This window comes from Melospiza melodia, assembly GCF_035770615.1.
Source record: "Melospiza melodia melodia isolate bMelMel2 chromosome 7 unlocalized genomic scaffold, bMelMel2.pri SUPER_7_unloc_1, whole genome shotgun sequence".
Lineage (NCBI taxonomy): Eukaryota > Metazoa > Chordata > Aves > Passeriformes > Passerellidae > Melospiza > Melospiza melodia.
Window position 1 is genome coordinate 2,597,805 of NW_026948497.1, and position 14,224 is coordinate 2,612,028.

General features: G+C 51.7%; 1 pseudogene; it reads right to left on the bottom strand.

Moving 5' to 3' along the window:
- Positions 1 to 5,920: 5,920 nt before the first annotated feature.
- LOC134432687 (class II histocompatibility antigen, B-L beta chain-like) lies at positions 5,921 to 9,418 on the bottom strand (annotated as a pseudogene).
- Positions 9,419 to 14,224: the final 4,806 nt, after the last annotated feature.

Genomic DNA, 14,224 nt, shown 5'->3' on the forward strand with positions numbered 1-14,224 from the left:
GCACGGTGTCCTGGTTTAGGACAAATGAGGGGAAATCTCTAAAAGGGAGCCCCCCGAACAAAACAAACCTCCAACCACCCCTCCCCCAACACTGGGTTCGGGAAGGAATTTCTCGGAGGAGCAAAGTGGAAAACAAAACCTATTTATTTACAAGTAACAAAAGAACACTCCCCAACACAAGAAAAGGAAAGAAACAGACTGTGTGGTGAGGGCGCCAGGCTTCTCTTGCAAGCTCCAGGTGTCCTGGACGTCTCAGGTCAGGTCCGGAGCCGGTCCAGTATCTTCAGGGGAGGGTAAGAAAGAGGGAACAAAAGAAAAGAAAAAAAAAAACAGCGCAAAAAGCAGAAAGCAAGCAAGCAAAGCGGCTAGCCAAGCCAAGCAGCAAAAAGCCAAAAGCAAAAAGGCCTGGTCAAACACTTCCCCCCTCTCTTCCCCGCCCCGCCGCAGCAAGACGGCCGGGGGGGGGGGAAGAGAGAAAAGGCACAGCTGCCAGACACAACATACGATATTGGGATAAAGGCTGTCAACCCACGACACTCCACCCCTTATCCCATATCGTGAATATACAATAAAAACTTTCATTTCACTTACTCCGACCTTTGACACTTACGCATTCCTCTCATCTTACTTGCTCAGACCTTTGACACTTATGTCGGGAGTTTAGTTCAAGCATGGCTTAAAGAAAAAGGCCATGAACATGGCTTAAAGAAAAAGGCCATGAAGCCATACAATTGAGAGAAAAGTATAAGGTAGTTGTAAAGCAGTTCCAAAGCAGTTCCCAGCCTGACTTCTATAAACAATTAGACTCTTTCAGGCATCATTGTATAAACAATAAAGTTCTCAGGCAGTCTTCCTATAACAAGTGTAACACCCTCTCTGGGAAAAGATGGCACCCTGAGAACAGATGTGGAAGTTTTGGGAACCATTCATATCACAGTGAGAACACTGGTTTTGTTTTGTGTAAACAATCAACGGTGTAGTAAAACAAAAGGTGTGGTTAGAGTTTTCTCTGTTAGCCTATCATAAACCTGTATTTCAGAATATGCATGAAGTTCGTTAACACTATTATTTAAGCTGACTGATCGATCAATAAATCGAGTTCGATGCATCACAGGATGGTCGTTCTCCCCTCACTTCAACACACTTACAGTTTCCTTCTGTCTCACATTCAACAAACAATGACATTCATATATGAGTCTCATCCCACAATCAGGTCTCCCTGAGGTACACACCATGTTGTTCCATCTTTCTGCATTATCCACCATGTATAACCTGGTCCTTGAGCAAAGACAATCCCATGGATGGGTTTGTCTGTACTTGAGGCAGAGTTGATCCATACTGTCTCTCCCAACAAACCTCTGACATGGGCCACTGGGGCTTTATCCCCATCTACTATATTAAGGAGCTCAGACTGAGCAGGACCTGCTCGGTTGGTGGAACCTCGAGTGTTAACTAACCAAGTAGCCTTTGCCAAATGCTGCTCCCAGTTTTTTAAAGACCCCCCACCCAATGCTTTTAAGGTGGTTTTTAACAATCCATTATACCTTTCCACTTTCCCTGCAGCTGGTGCATGATAGGGGATATGGTATATCCACTCGATGCCATGTTCCCTAGCCCAAGTATTAATAAGATTGTTTTTAAAATGAGTCCCATTATCCGACTCAATTCTCTTGGGAGTACCGTGCCTCCAAAGGACCTGCTTTTCAAGGCCCAAGATAGTGTTACGGGCTGTGGCATGAGACACAGGGTAGGTTTCCAACCATCCCGTGGTGGCTTCTACCATGGTTAGTACATAGCGCTTGCCCTGGCGGGTTTGAGGCAGTGTGATGTAATCAATCTGCCAGGCCTCCCCGTATTTGTACTTAGACCACCGCCCCCCATACCAGAGGGGCTTCACCCACTTGGCCTGCTTAATGGCAGCGCACGTCTCACAGTCACAAATAACCTGAGAGATACTGTCCATGGTTAGATCCACCCCTCGGTCTCGTGCCCACTTATAGGTGGCATCTCTACCCTGGTGGCCTGAGGCATCATGAGCCCTTCGTGCTAAGAATAACTCTCCCTTATGCTCCCAGTCAAGATCTATCTTCAACTCCCCTATCTTTGCAGCCTGATGTACTTGCTGGTTGTTTTGCTGCTCTTCATTAGATCTACTTCTGGGGACATGGGCATCTACATGGCGAACCTTCACAGGTAACTTCTCTAACCGAGTAGCGATATCTTTCCACTCTTCCGCAGCCCAAATTGGTTTTCCTCTTCGCTGCCAGTTCGCCTCTTTCCATCTCTTCAGCCATCCCCATAGAGCGTTGGCTACCATCCAAGAATCGGTATACAAATAGAGCCTAGGCCACTTCTCTCTCTCTGCAATACCTAGGGCCAGTTGAATAGCTTTGATTTCAGCAAATTGACTGGATTCGCCTTCTCCTTCAGTAGCCTCTGCAACTCGTCGAGTGGGACTCCATACAGCTGCTTTCCACCTCCGTTTCATCCCTATGATGCGACAAGAACCATCGGTGAATAGAGCATAACGTGTCTCTTCTGCTGGTAACTGATTGTATGGCGGAGCTTCCTCAACCCGGGTCACTGGCTCTTGTTCCTCATCCGCGACACTAAAGCTTTCACCTTCGGGCCAATTTGTAATTATTTCCAGGATCCCAGGGCGATTTAACTTCCCAATTCGAGCGCGCTGCGTAATGAGGGCAATCCACTTACTCCAAGTAGCATTGGTGGCATGGTGGGTAGAAGGAACCTTTCCTCTGAACATCCATCCCAGCACCGGTAGTCGGGGTGCCAGAAGGAGTTGTGCCTCTGTACCAATCACCTCCAAGGCGGCTTGGACTCCTTCATAGGCGGCCAAGATTTCCTGTTCTGTTGGGGTATAGTTATCTTCAGACCCCCTGTAGCTCCGACTGCAAAATCCCAATGGTCGGCCTCGGGTCTCGCCAGGCACCTTCTGCCAAAGGCTCCAGGACAGACCATGGCTTCTCTTGCAAGCTCCAGGTGTCCTGGACGTCTCAGGTCAGGTCCGGAGCCGGTCCAGTATCTTCAGGGGAGGGTAAGAAAGAGGGAACAAAAGAAAAGAAAAAAAAAACAGCGCAAAAAGCAGAAAGCAAGCAAGCAAAGCGGCTAGCCAAGCCAAGCAGCAAAAAGCCAAAAGCAAAAACCTGGTCAAACACTCCCCCCCTCTCTTCCCCGCCCTGCCGCAGCAAGACGGCCGGAGGGGGGGGAAGAGAGAGAAAAGGCACAGCTGCCAGACACAACACACGATATTGGGATAAAGGCTGTCAACCCATGACAGTCGCTGTTTTTTTTTTTGTTTGTACTACTGCATTTGTATTTTTAATTTTTCCTAATAAAGAATTGTTATTTCTACTCCCGTATCTTTGCCTGAGAGCCCCTTAATTTCACAATTGATTAATATAATAATAATAATAATAATAATAATCATCATCATCATCATCAAAGGGAGAGGGTTTTCATTTTCCATTTCAGTGGAGGCTCCTGAAATGGGGAGACACCTCCAAGGATGGGCCATGTAAAATAGTTCCTGAAATATGTAGATTAGTTTATGGATATGCATGAGGGTCTATGAATATGCAACAGGCTGATGTAATTCAACCAGATTAATTAAGGGGTGTCCCTGAAAATAACTGGGAGGTCTTGGTGGCCATAACAACCTTCGCCAATGGTCCTTGTCTCCCATTACATCAGCCTGTTGCATATTCCTAGACTTTTTGAATATCCATAAAGTACTTTACATAGTCCAGGAACAAAATTGGCTTCATGCTGTTTGGGGTCCCACCCCTATCGCAGCTCAATTTGGGGTGTACCATCCACCTCCCAGCTCAGTTTTGGGATCCCACACCCCTCCCAGCTCAATTTGGGTGCCCCATCCCCCTCCCACCTCAATTTGGGGGTCCCATTCCCCTCCCAGCTCAATTTTGGTCTCCCACCCCCCTCTTTTCCCCACTCTCTCCTTTCTGATCATTCCCCCAATCACCTCTCCTGTGTTTGGTTTTAGAGGCTTCAGGCCCCTCCTTCTCCGTTTTGGGGTCCGGACCCCGTTTTGGATTTATTTGGGGTCCCCAGCCCATCCCCAGGGTCACCTTCCCCCCCCTCCCCAAATTCCGCTCCTGGCAACTGATGAGTTGTCAGCGAGACACGCTCTGATTGGCTAAAAATTACCCCGCGCTTTCTCTGATGATTTACTGCAGTGAGAGGCCTTGGTCAGTGGCTGGCAAGTGATGAGTTAGAGTCGGGCCGTGCGCTGATTGGCTGAAAATCGCTGAGCGGGGCCAGTGCTCTTGAGTTTGTGCCCAGCAAGTGGATCGTCATCAGTGCCACGCGTTGTGATCGGTCGGGATCTGTTTTGGGGTGAAGATGGTAGGAACTGGGCTTTATTTGGGTTTATTTGGGGTTATTTATAACTATTTTGGGTTTATCTTGGTTTTTACTTGGTTTATTTCTGTTTATTTGGGGTTATTTGGAATTATTTGGTTGTATTTGGAAGTATTTGTGTTTGTTTGGGTTATTTGGGTTTATGTGGGTTTATTTGGAATTATTTGGAGTTCTTGTGGTTAATGTTGGTGTATATAGGGTTTTTTTAGGCGTGTTTGAAATCATTTGGGGATTTTTGGGTTTGGGTTGACTTTTGTTTTGTTTTTTTTAGGTTTATCTTAATTTGTTTGGAGTGTTTTGGGGTTCTTTGGGGTTTATTTCGAGTATTTGGGGGTTTTTTGGTTATTTGGGGTCATGTGGGTTCAAAAAATTCGGGAATGTGTCTGCTGCAAAAAACGGGAAGTTTTCCCTAAAAATCCAAGAGTTTTTCCCCAAAGAACTGGGTGTGTTCCCTAAAAAATGCTGGGCATTTCCAAGCCAATAGTGACGTGCCCCGATCCAAACCATCCAATCACCACGCTTCATCTCCCAAAATAATGAATCATGGCGCACCCGCCCCAAACCAACCAATCACCGCACGCCTCCCCTCAGCTACTCCCGCCTCTCTCGAGCTGAACCAGCCAATCAGCGGGTGCCTCCCCTGTGCAACTCCCGCCTTCTTTGCCTCTATCCAACCAATCACCGCACGCCTCCCCTCGGCAAAGCCTGCCTACCCCGCCCATCTAATGTCAATCACCGCGCCCTCTACGAAAGCAACCATTCACCGGCCAACTCCCCTCAGCAACTCCTGCCCTCCCCGTACCGCTCCAGCCAATCAGAGCCGAGCCCGAAGAGGTGCCCCCTGACTATGGGGCCAGGCATGGAACGGGCGCCCCCTCCACCCCCCGCCCCCTGGGACCCCCTCAGGGACCCCCGGGAGCCGCCCCGGGCTCGGGCGGGTCCTGCGGGAGGCGCTGGAGAGAGCGGGGGAGGCGCTGGGAGAGGACGGGGGGCTCCGGGAGCTGCTGAGGAGGCGCAGGGACAGGTGAGGGGTCCTGGAGGGGTCGTGAGGGGAATTTGGGGAGGGGTCTTAAGGACATTTGGGGGGGATTTGGGAAGGGTCTGGGGGGAACTTGTGGGGGTTTTAGCAGGGTCTGGGGGTGCTGGGGGCCTTTGGGGGGTAATTTGGGGAGGGGTCCTCGGGGGGTGTCACGATCTGTTCTCATGGACGGGTTTTGTGATGGTTCATGGATTTGATCTCAGGATGCACAAAGAACCGACATGCGATAGAGGGATTAAGGGAGAGAAAAAGATGGGGGAAGAGAGAGACAAAAGAGAGAGAGAGAGAAAGAGAGGGATAGAGATACCAAACGTAGAGATGAAGTCCTTTGGTCCAGTCCAGTCGAGGATCCGCCTGTTACGTGTGGGAGATCTTGAAGTCTCTCGCTAACTCAGAGGTTTATATTATGATAACTCCATTGGAAATTGCGAGGGGGGGGAAACAGATACAATAAGGAACAAATGTAACAGGTAGTCCATGCGTTCAGCAGTAAATGAGAGCCACTGTCTTCTTGGTCCAGGGGTCACAACCTGCAGGCAAACATCTCGCTTTGGTCAGCTTGCCTCCCCCACACACCTCCCCGGGCTGGGGGTTTCAGTCCCAGTCCTTGGAAGAAGCAGAGGGGCCTTTCCACATGGGGGTTCCGTGTCTCAGTCCTTGATGGAGAGGCTCCTTACATCTCAGTCTGTCTGTCATGGTGGTTGTAAAACAGGTGAGAGTCTTCTGTGGAGGGACCACCTGAAACTCAGGAGAAGTCCAGCCAGGCCGAGAGGTGGGACAGCTCCCAAGGCTGTTGTTGCAAAAAGGGCACGGTGCCCCCTTATTACAGCGTCCTGAGTGGGTCGCTGCTGGTGAGAGAGAGACGGTGAATCTTGTTTCTAGATCAGAAGGCTGAATTTATTGATATATAATATATAATACATTATAACTATACTAATAAGAATAAAGAGAGAGGTTGCAGAGCTGCTAAGCTAAGCTAAGAATAGATAGAAAGAATCTATAACAAAGTTGTGCCCAAGGACTCAGTCCCCGGCTTGCATTATGTGATTGGCCCTTAATTATAAACAAGAAGCATGAGCCAATCAAGAAACCCCTGTTGCATTCCACAGCATCTGATAATAATTGTTTACCTTCTCTTCTGAGGCCTCTGGCCTCCAGAAGACGCAGAAATCCGAAAGAAAGGATTTCTGTGAAGGAATGTCTGCGACACCCCCTTCTTCTTCTCCTTGGGCTCAGTGTAGCACACAGCAAACAACACCTGTGAGAACAATGGCTTAGCAACGCTCTCAGATCTAGGGCGTTGTTGGCATGTGACTTTCTCCTTTGGAGCCAGAGATTTAAGACAGGGGCGGTCTTTTCTTAGTGGTCCCCAAATGACGATCCTGAGGCAGATGAGGGAAATTTCGGAACCGACTCTCTCACAAATATAAAATTATTTTTTAAATTATATAAATTTAAGTTATATGATGTTTTCATAAATAAAATAACATTTTATTAAAATTAAAAGGTATTAGTTATTTTAAATTAATTAGATATTCCTAACAAGGGTTGAGCTCTCCCTCCCTACTCAGTGCAGGATGTGGGGAGGGGGAGATGCTGACGGGGCCGGGGGGGCTGCAGCTCTGGGGGGGTGGAAAAACGGCGAGGCACACGCTCCGCCACGGCGGGGACGCCACCCCCGGCACCCGCCCTGACCTTCTTGCGCAGGGAGAAGCTGAGCCCCAGCGCCAGGAAGACGAAGCCCAAGACGAAGCCCCCGATGCCCGTCAGCATCTCTGGGGGGTCTGCAGGGCTCAGCACCCCCAAAAGCTCTCACCGACACCCCGAGCCCCTCCCAGAGCCCTCCCTGTGGCCCCCAGCCCAGCCAGGACCCCCTGAAACCTCCCTCCGATCACTTTTTGTCCTGGCCAGGAGCCACCAAAGCCCCTCCCGTCCCTCTAAGCATCCCACAGCCCTCTCCCAGGTGCCCCCAGCGCCCCAGGACCCCCAAAGCCTCTCGCAGTCCCTTGGCAGCCCCAGCAGGACTCAGCCAGAGCCCTCCCAGTCTGTGCCCAGCACAACCGAGCTCATGGCGAGCCCCGCTTTGCCATCGCCGATCTCCTTCCAGCCCCTCGGGGCTCACTGCGATCCCTCCCAGGCACACCCAGCACCCCCAAACTCCCTCCCATTGCCCACCAGGACGCCCCCAAGCCCATCCCACCCTCCCCAGCATCCCCCAAACCCCTTCCCAGCCCTTGCCCAGCCCCCAGCCGCTCTCCTAGTCCCAGCCCGGCTCTCTCCAGCTCCCTCCCAGTGGCTCCCAGCACAGCCCAGTGGCTCTGCCAGCGCTCCCAGGGGCTCCCCCGTACCCCAGTGCCGCCTCAAGGGCTGCTCCAGGCTGACGTGCTCCACCTGGCAGCTGTAGCTGAGCCCGCGCCGGGGCGGCGTTTCCAGCAGCACCAGCAGCTGGTAGGTCCAGTACCCGTTGGGGACCACGTCGGTGGCCACCACGTGCTCCGAGAGCTCCTGCTGGCCCTGGAACCACCTCACCTGGATGGCAGCAGGGTAGAAATCCATCACGGAGCAGAGCAGGCGGCCGGGGCAGGGCTGGGAGCTCGAGGGAGGCATCAGCGAGATGGACACGCTGGGGGGCACTGGGAGAGACAGAGAAAGAGACAGCGGGAACACACTGGGATCAACTGCGGGGCGCTGGGAGAGAGAGGGGAGGGCTGGGATGGGCTGGAAGGGAACTGGGAATAGAGTGGGAGGGACTCGGAATGGACTGGGAGGGACTGGTGGCTACTGGAAGGAACTGGGAATAGACTGGGAATTGACTTGTGGAGCATGGATGAGACTGGGAAGGACTGGAAGGGGCTGTGGTGGCACTGGGAGCAACTGGGAATGAAGTGCGCGGCACTGGGCGGCCGCGTCCAGCGCGGGGCACTCGGCGCTGGGGATCTACCAAGGAACAGATGAGTCATCAGCGGTACGCGATCTCATTGGCTGGGAAGCCTCAGCTTAATGCGTCGCTGAAATGGACGCGGGAGGGAGCCCTGGGAGGCACTGGGAGGGAATGGGGGGAACCGGAGGCCCCGGGGATGGGCACAAGGAGGGCTGAGGGCTCTGGGGCGATTCTTGGGGAGGTTTTGAGGGGCTCCACGGTCATTGGTAGGGCAGGGACCAAGGGGACACGCTCTGCTCCACGCTCACCTCGGCGCTCCACGGTGATCGGAGCAGCAATCTCGTAGTTGTGCCGGCACCTGTCTACGTGAGCCCACATGAACTCCATTATAGCCGGGTCGCTATTCTACTTCTTGACATTCTTCTCCCCTAAGGGGGTGAACCACACAAAGTGCCCAACGTCGCTGACGAACGTCACGAACTGCTCCCGGTTGTAGATGAACCTCACCACCAACCTCACCTTTTCAGTGCCGTTAATGAAGAGACAATAGGCCTTATGCATCCACTGGAACACCCCTGTGAGTGCAGCACACAGCTCAGGGATGTGCCCCCCTCAGTACCCCCCAGCATCACCCCTAGAGCACCGGGGCCCATCCCGGATCCCTACTCAGCACCCCCTGTGCCCCACGGCCGCCACGGGACCCTCCTGCCCGCGCTGCTGCTTCCTCTTTGCCGCCCTTCTCCCATTTCCCCTTCCACATCCTCTCCCACATCCAGCCAAGCCCAAATCACTTTTCTAGCCCCATTTCCCCATAAGTCCCCCAATCTCCGGCCTTCTCGGGCTCAGTTTTGGGGTCATCCCCTCCCCTTTTCCCCTTTTCTTTACCCTCTCCCACCCCTCCCTCTCCTCCTCCCACCCCTAAGCCCCTCCCGCTCTCCCTTTGGGGGTCCCCTCCTCCTCCCCCTCCATTCCGGGCTCCTCCCTTCCCCTCTTTTCCCCCTTCTCGCCCCTGTCCCAGCGCCTCCCGCCCCCCGCTCACCCGAGAGCTCCGCGCCCGCAGCCGGGGGGGCTCCCAGCACCACCAGTGACACCAGCAGGGCCCCAGCTGCCGCCCCTCGCCCCATGGCCGGGGCCGGGCAGGGAGCAGCAGCCCCAAAGCAGCCGCGCTGCGCTGGGAGCGCCAGTCCGGAGCAGGGCGGGCTCGGCAGCGCCGCGCGCTCTCATTGGCTGCCGCCGCTTGGGGGCAGCGATCGGCCACGGGCTCTGCCCGGCAACCGAAGAGGCAATCCAACGCCCCGACCTCTCATTGGCTAAGCCGCCTCCTGCCTGCGCTGCCATTGGCTGAGGCCTTTCCGGGACGCTGCAGCCCCGGGCTGGGGGTTTTTTGGGCAGGGGGAACCTTGGAGCGCTGGGCAGGTGGGAGCTCAGGTGAGCCCAGCAATGCGTGCCCAGGTTCGCGGCATCTCAGGGCTGCCCGTGGCGAGCGGTGACGCTGGCCCGATGCCAGGCACCCCCAGAGCCGCTCTGTCCCTGCCCCCGCAGCCGCACAGGGACAGAAAATGGAACCGAGGGTTCCTGGCTGGGGACAAGGACCGGGAGAGATTCCTCAGCAAATCCCGCACGGGCACAACAGACCCGGCCTGGGCACACGGGGGGAATTTTTTACCAACCAAATCACAGCAGCACAAGGAGAAGGGAAAGAAGTCTCTCCAACACCTTCCCCCTGCCCAACACGGATCGCCCAGAACAGGGGTCACCAGGGCTCTGCCCAACAGGAGTCACTGGGGATCGTCCAACGCAGATCCTCCCATGGGGGATGGAGCTGGAGCAGCGCACGAAGCTCTTCCCACACTCGGGACACTCGCAGGGCCTCTCCCTGGTGTGGAAGTGCTGGTGAGTGACGATCTCTGAATCCCACCTGAAGCTCTTCTGAAATTCCAAACACTCCTAGGGCCGTTCTCCAGTGTGGATCTTGTGGTGCTTGCTGAGGTCAGAGGTCCCACTGAAGCTCTTTCCACATTCCCCAAACTCACAGAGCCTCTCCCCAATGTGGATGTTCAGGTGTTCCATCAGGGTGGAGCTGGAGCTGAAACCCTTCCCACATTCCAAGCACTTGTGGGGCTTCTCACTGCCATGAGGCTCCATCAGCTCTGAGATCTGGCTGCATCTCCGGCCGCCTTCCTGGCTCAGGGGGGCTCTTTCCTCCCCACACCTCCCTGGGCTGAGTTTGCAGCCCTTCCTTGTGAGGGATCTCTGGGGCTTTTCTTCCTCCTCCATCTGACCACAGCTTGGGAATGACAAACCCTGGTTTGGGGGAAACCAAGATGGGAGCGCCTTGGAGTAGCGGCTCCTCCTGGCCAGGTCCATCTCTAGAACTCAGCAGGAGTCTTGTGTCCATGAAAAGCTCCACATATCAAGATTCAGCCCCAAAAAAAACTCTCCCAGGAGTTCCCTATTGCAGATCTCCCAACTTTTGGGGTTCCAGAGGTTTCCTTTCCTTGGGATCACAGGGGTCCAATGATTCCAAGGGTTCTTCATTCTCCGGCGTCCTGCTTAGGGATGATCCAGGGGCTTTTGGGAGTCCATGGGGTCCCTTCTACCCTGATGCTCTGCTTTGACATCCCAGGGATCCCAGGGATCCCTCCTCTCCTGGCTCCCCCCCTTTCCAGTCTGCCGGGGTCCCCCAGCTCTGGGATCGCCCCTCTCTGCTCTCCCCACTCTGGGGGTCCCAGGGGTTTCCCTCCTCTGCTCTCCCGGGGGTCCCCAGGACCAATGTCCTCCCCTGCCCATACTGGGCAATGGCCATGTGGGCCCCCAAAGATCCCCCAAGGGGCTCAGCTTTGGGCTCCTGCAAGATACAAACCTACACACACACAGAAAAAAACCTCCCAGGGTCACCAGATGATATTTGGGGTCAACTTCACAATCTGTGAGCTCCAAACACCCCAATAAAAAACCCTCACCGGGACCCCCCCAATGGATTTGGGACGAGCTCCCCCTCCCCGCTTACCTGCAGGGCGAGCTGGGGGCGATGGTCCCGTGGCTGCGGCCACAGGGGGCACTGGAACCTCCTGTTCCTCCTGTTCCTGCTCCCGCTCCTCCTCTTCCTGCTCCTCCTTTTCCTCTCTCCATCCTCCTCCTCCTCCTTCCTAATCCCACCTCCTCCCCAGTTCCTGCCTTCTGTGTATTTAGAGTGGGGAACCTTGCTCATTTTTAGAACTAGAACAAAGATCCCAGACGGAACAAGGCTTGCTGCTTTTAGTCAGAAGTATCAGTGACTAAAGGTCACGTTTCCTTTGGTTTGGTGCCGTCCTTGTTCCTCCTCAGTGTTCAGACTGGGCTATGGGGTGTCCTTGTTTGCTTCATTTTCCGAGTTCCTCTTGCACCCTTTGGGCCATAGGCTGTGGCCTGAGAGGGTTCTTTGTGCTCCTTTGTGACACAGGAGAACCTTCCAGGCGGTTTCTGCGTGAGCTGCTGCTGGGATGTCTCAGGAACAGCGCCACCTCCCCGTGGTGTTCCCGTTGCTGTGGGACACGGAGGCCTCAGTGCCCAGAGTGGCTCTGGGCTTGTTGCCAGAGGATCCTCCTGCCCGAGGCATTCTCAGCAGCCAGCCCAGAAGGTGTCCTTCTGTGCTTGCAGGTGTTATGTTTGCCCAATTATCCCAACATAAAAAAACCCCAAACAATATTTAAGGTAGCAGCAATTTTAATTAAATAGTTTAGCAAATATATAAATAAGGGATAATATGGTTCAAATAATAACGCATAAGCAAAAACAACCGCAGGGTATGGAGGGCAGGGTTCAATGACCCTTGCCACTTCACGTACAAGCTTGCCAAGTGAAAGTCACCCCTTATATGCCATGCGTCAATGCCATCTCCTCCTATTTTCTGTTCGTCACTTTTCTGTCTCCGCCCTCCTCACCACCTTTACCACGCTTGCGCCACCACTCGGTTTGGTGGTCGCACAAGTCTTTGGGGGTCGTCACTGATGAAGGCCCTATAGTCTTCTTCGTTGTCCTTTAATTCACCTTTGGGTTACACATACGCACCAAGCCAGTACAATGTAAGCCAAGACTAACGTATCACTGCATCTACATATCAAGGCAAAAAATCCCTTATAATTAGCATTTTCTGTGACTGACTGAGGTTCTTGGTAATTTTTAGCAACTATATCTTCAGCTTCTTTCCTGTGGTCCTTGAAAAACATCTGCTGGGAAGGGGGCGGTGGAGCCTCTCCTCTCCCTCTCCTCCTTGGCATTACAACTTTTAACTATTAACTATTTTATTATTCTCAAATATTAATTACTGTATCAATATTGATTACTGTTTCAATTTTTATCAGCACAAATCATACCTATTTATCGCAAATCCCCCATTTCTCTTTTTGATCATTATTATTTGTGCTGTATTTAAAAAGCTGTGCCCTGATATCTTTTATATTTTTCAGAATTTTTGTTTCCTCGTTGTCTCTTTTCATCTTCAAACTTTTCCAGCATTTCTATTACTGCTTCTAGTCTTTCACACTCTCTTTCAAGTTTAGTTAGCATTTCCTGGTCTATTTCAATCTTTTTAGGTCCTTGTTCTTTAACAGGGGTCGATTTAGATTTTAATACCATTATAGATCTTGATTTTCCTTTTTCTGCTGATTCTGAATCTAGAGACGTTGTAATCTGCATCTTTTGAATCACTGATTCAAAAGATTAGCCTAATAGTTACAAAATCATACAAGGCAGAAACAGAAGTCCCAGAATTGAGCATAACAACATGAACTTTAACTTTTTTCTCCAAACATTTCCAAAGAGGTTACCCCACCAATCTGCTTTCAAGATTGAATTCCACTTTTGTAGTGGCACATGAGCTGCTCTTTTAATTTCCTCTACAAGTTTTGTGGTAGCTTCCCCATAATCATCAATTTCTACACAGCACTTAAATTCATTAAATCTCCCACAAGCTCCTCCTTCTTTTGCTAACAGATAGTCTAGGGCGATCCTGTTTTGATACACAAACGCCCGCATTTGTGTATATTGCCTGGCCAACATTTTTAAAGCATCAGAGGTGTGATTTGACACCACTTCCACTAGTGCTTGGAGCCTTATTAGTTTATTCAACAGGTAAATTGGGGTCCTATATCCCCATCACCCATCCTGAGCCCATGTTGCTGGGTCATAATATGCTATAATTTGTTCTGCAGGCCATTCGTCCTCCTCCCATTTTTGATTCCCTCCTGCTGTTGGAAAATTTAAATTCAAATCTCCTTTATTCCACTACAGGATTTCATACAGTGGAGTTCCTAGCACATTGCTCCTAGACCTCAGTAGAACAAAGAAGGAGGGTTGTATTACTCCCAAAGTACAGGTTCCTCCCCATTTTTGAGGTAACACACTGTATCCTCGTTGCTCACAAATCCAATATATCCCATCTGAGGCTTTCCATTTCTTATCAGTTTTCTCCAGTTGTTCCCAATAAGACCTCAGGCTGTCGATGGATTGGTGGGGGTTAGCTCCAGGACTTCTGTACCAGCATAAATTAATCTGTTCATCCCATTCACAATTTATTTCTTTTATTGGTCCCCAATATCCAACGGGGTTTTCAGGTCGCTAAATTTTTGAACGATTATCTATATTAACCACCAGTGTGGATTTACAAGGAGTATGCCCTATTATTTTATTATATTTCCTTCCTTCTCGAGTTATACAAATGATTCCAATTACTTGATGGCTTAAAATCCATCCTTCAGGTCTCTTCAATGTTCCAGAAATTTAGGTATGGTTCCATTTTAAAAATTGCTCTGGAGCTAAGCTCTCACCTTTCCACGGCCATCTTTCAGTCATTTGTAGACCTCCACAAATCCAACATTTTGATAATCCTAATTCTGTAGCAATATCTTGTTGTAGTGTGTTCTATT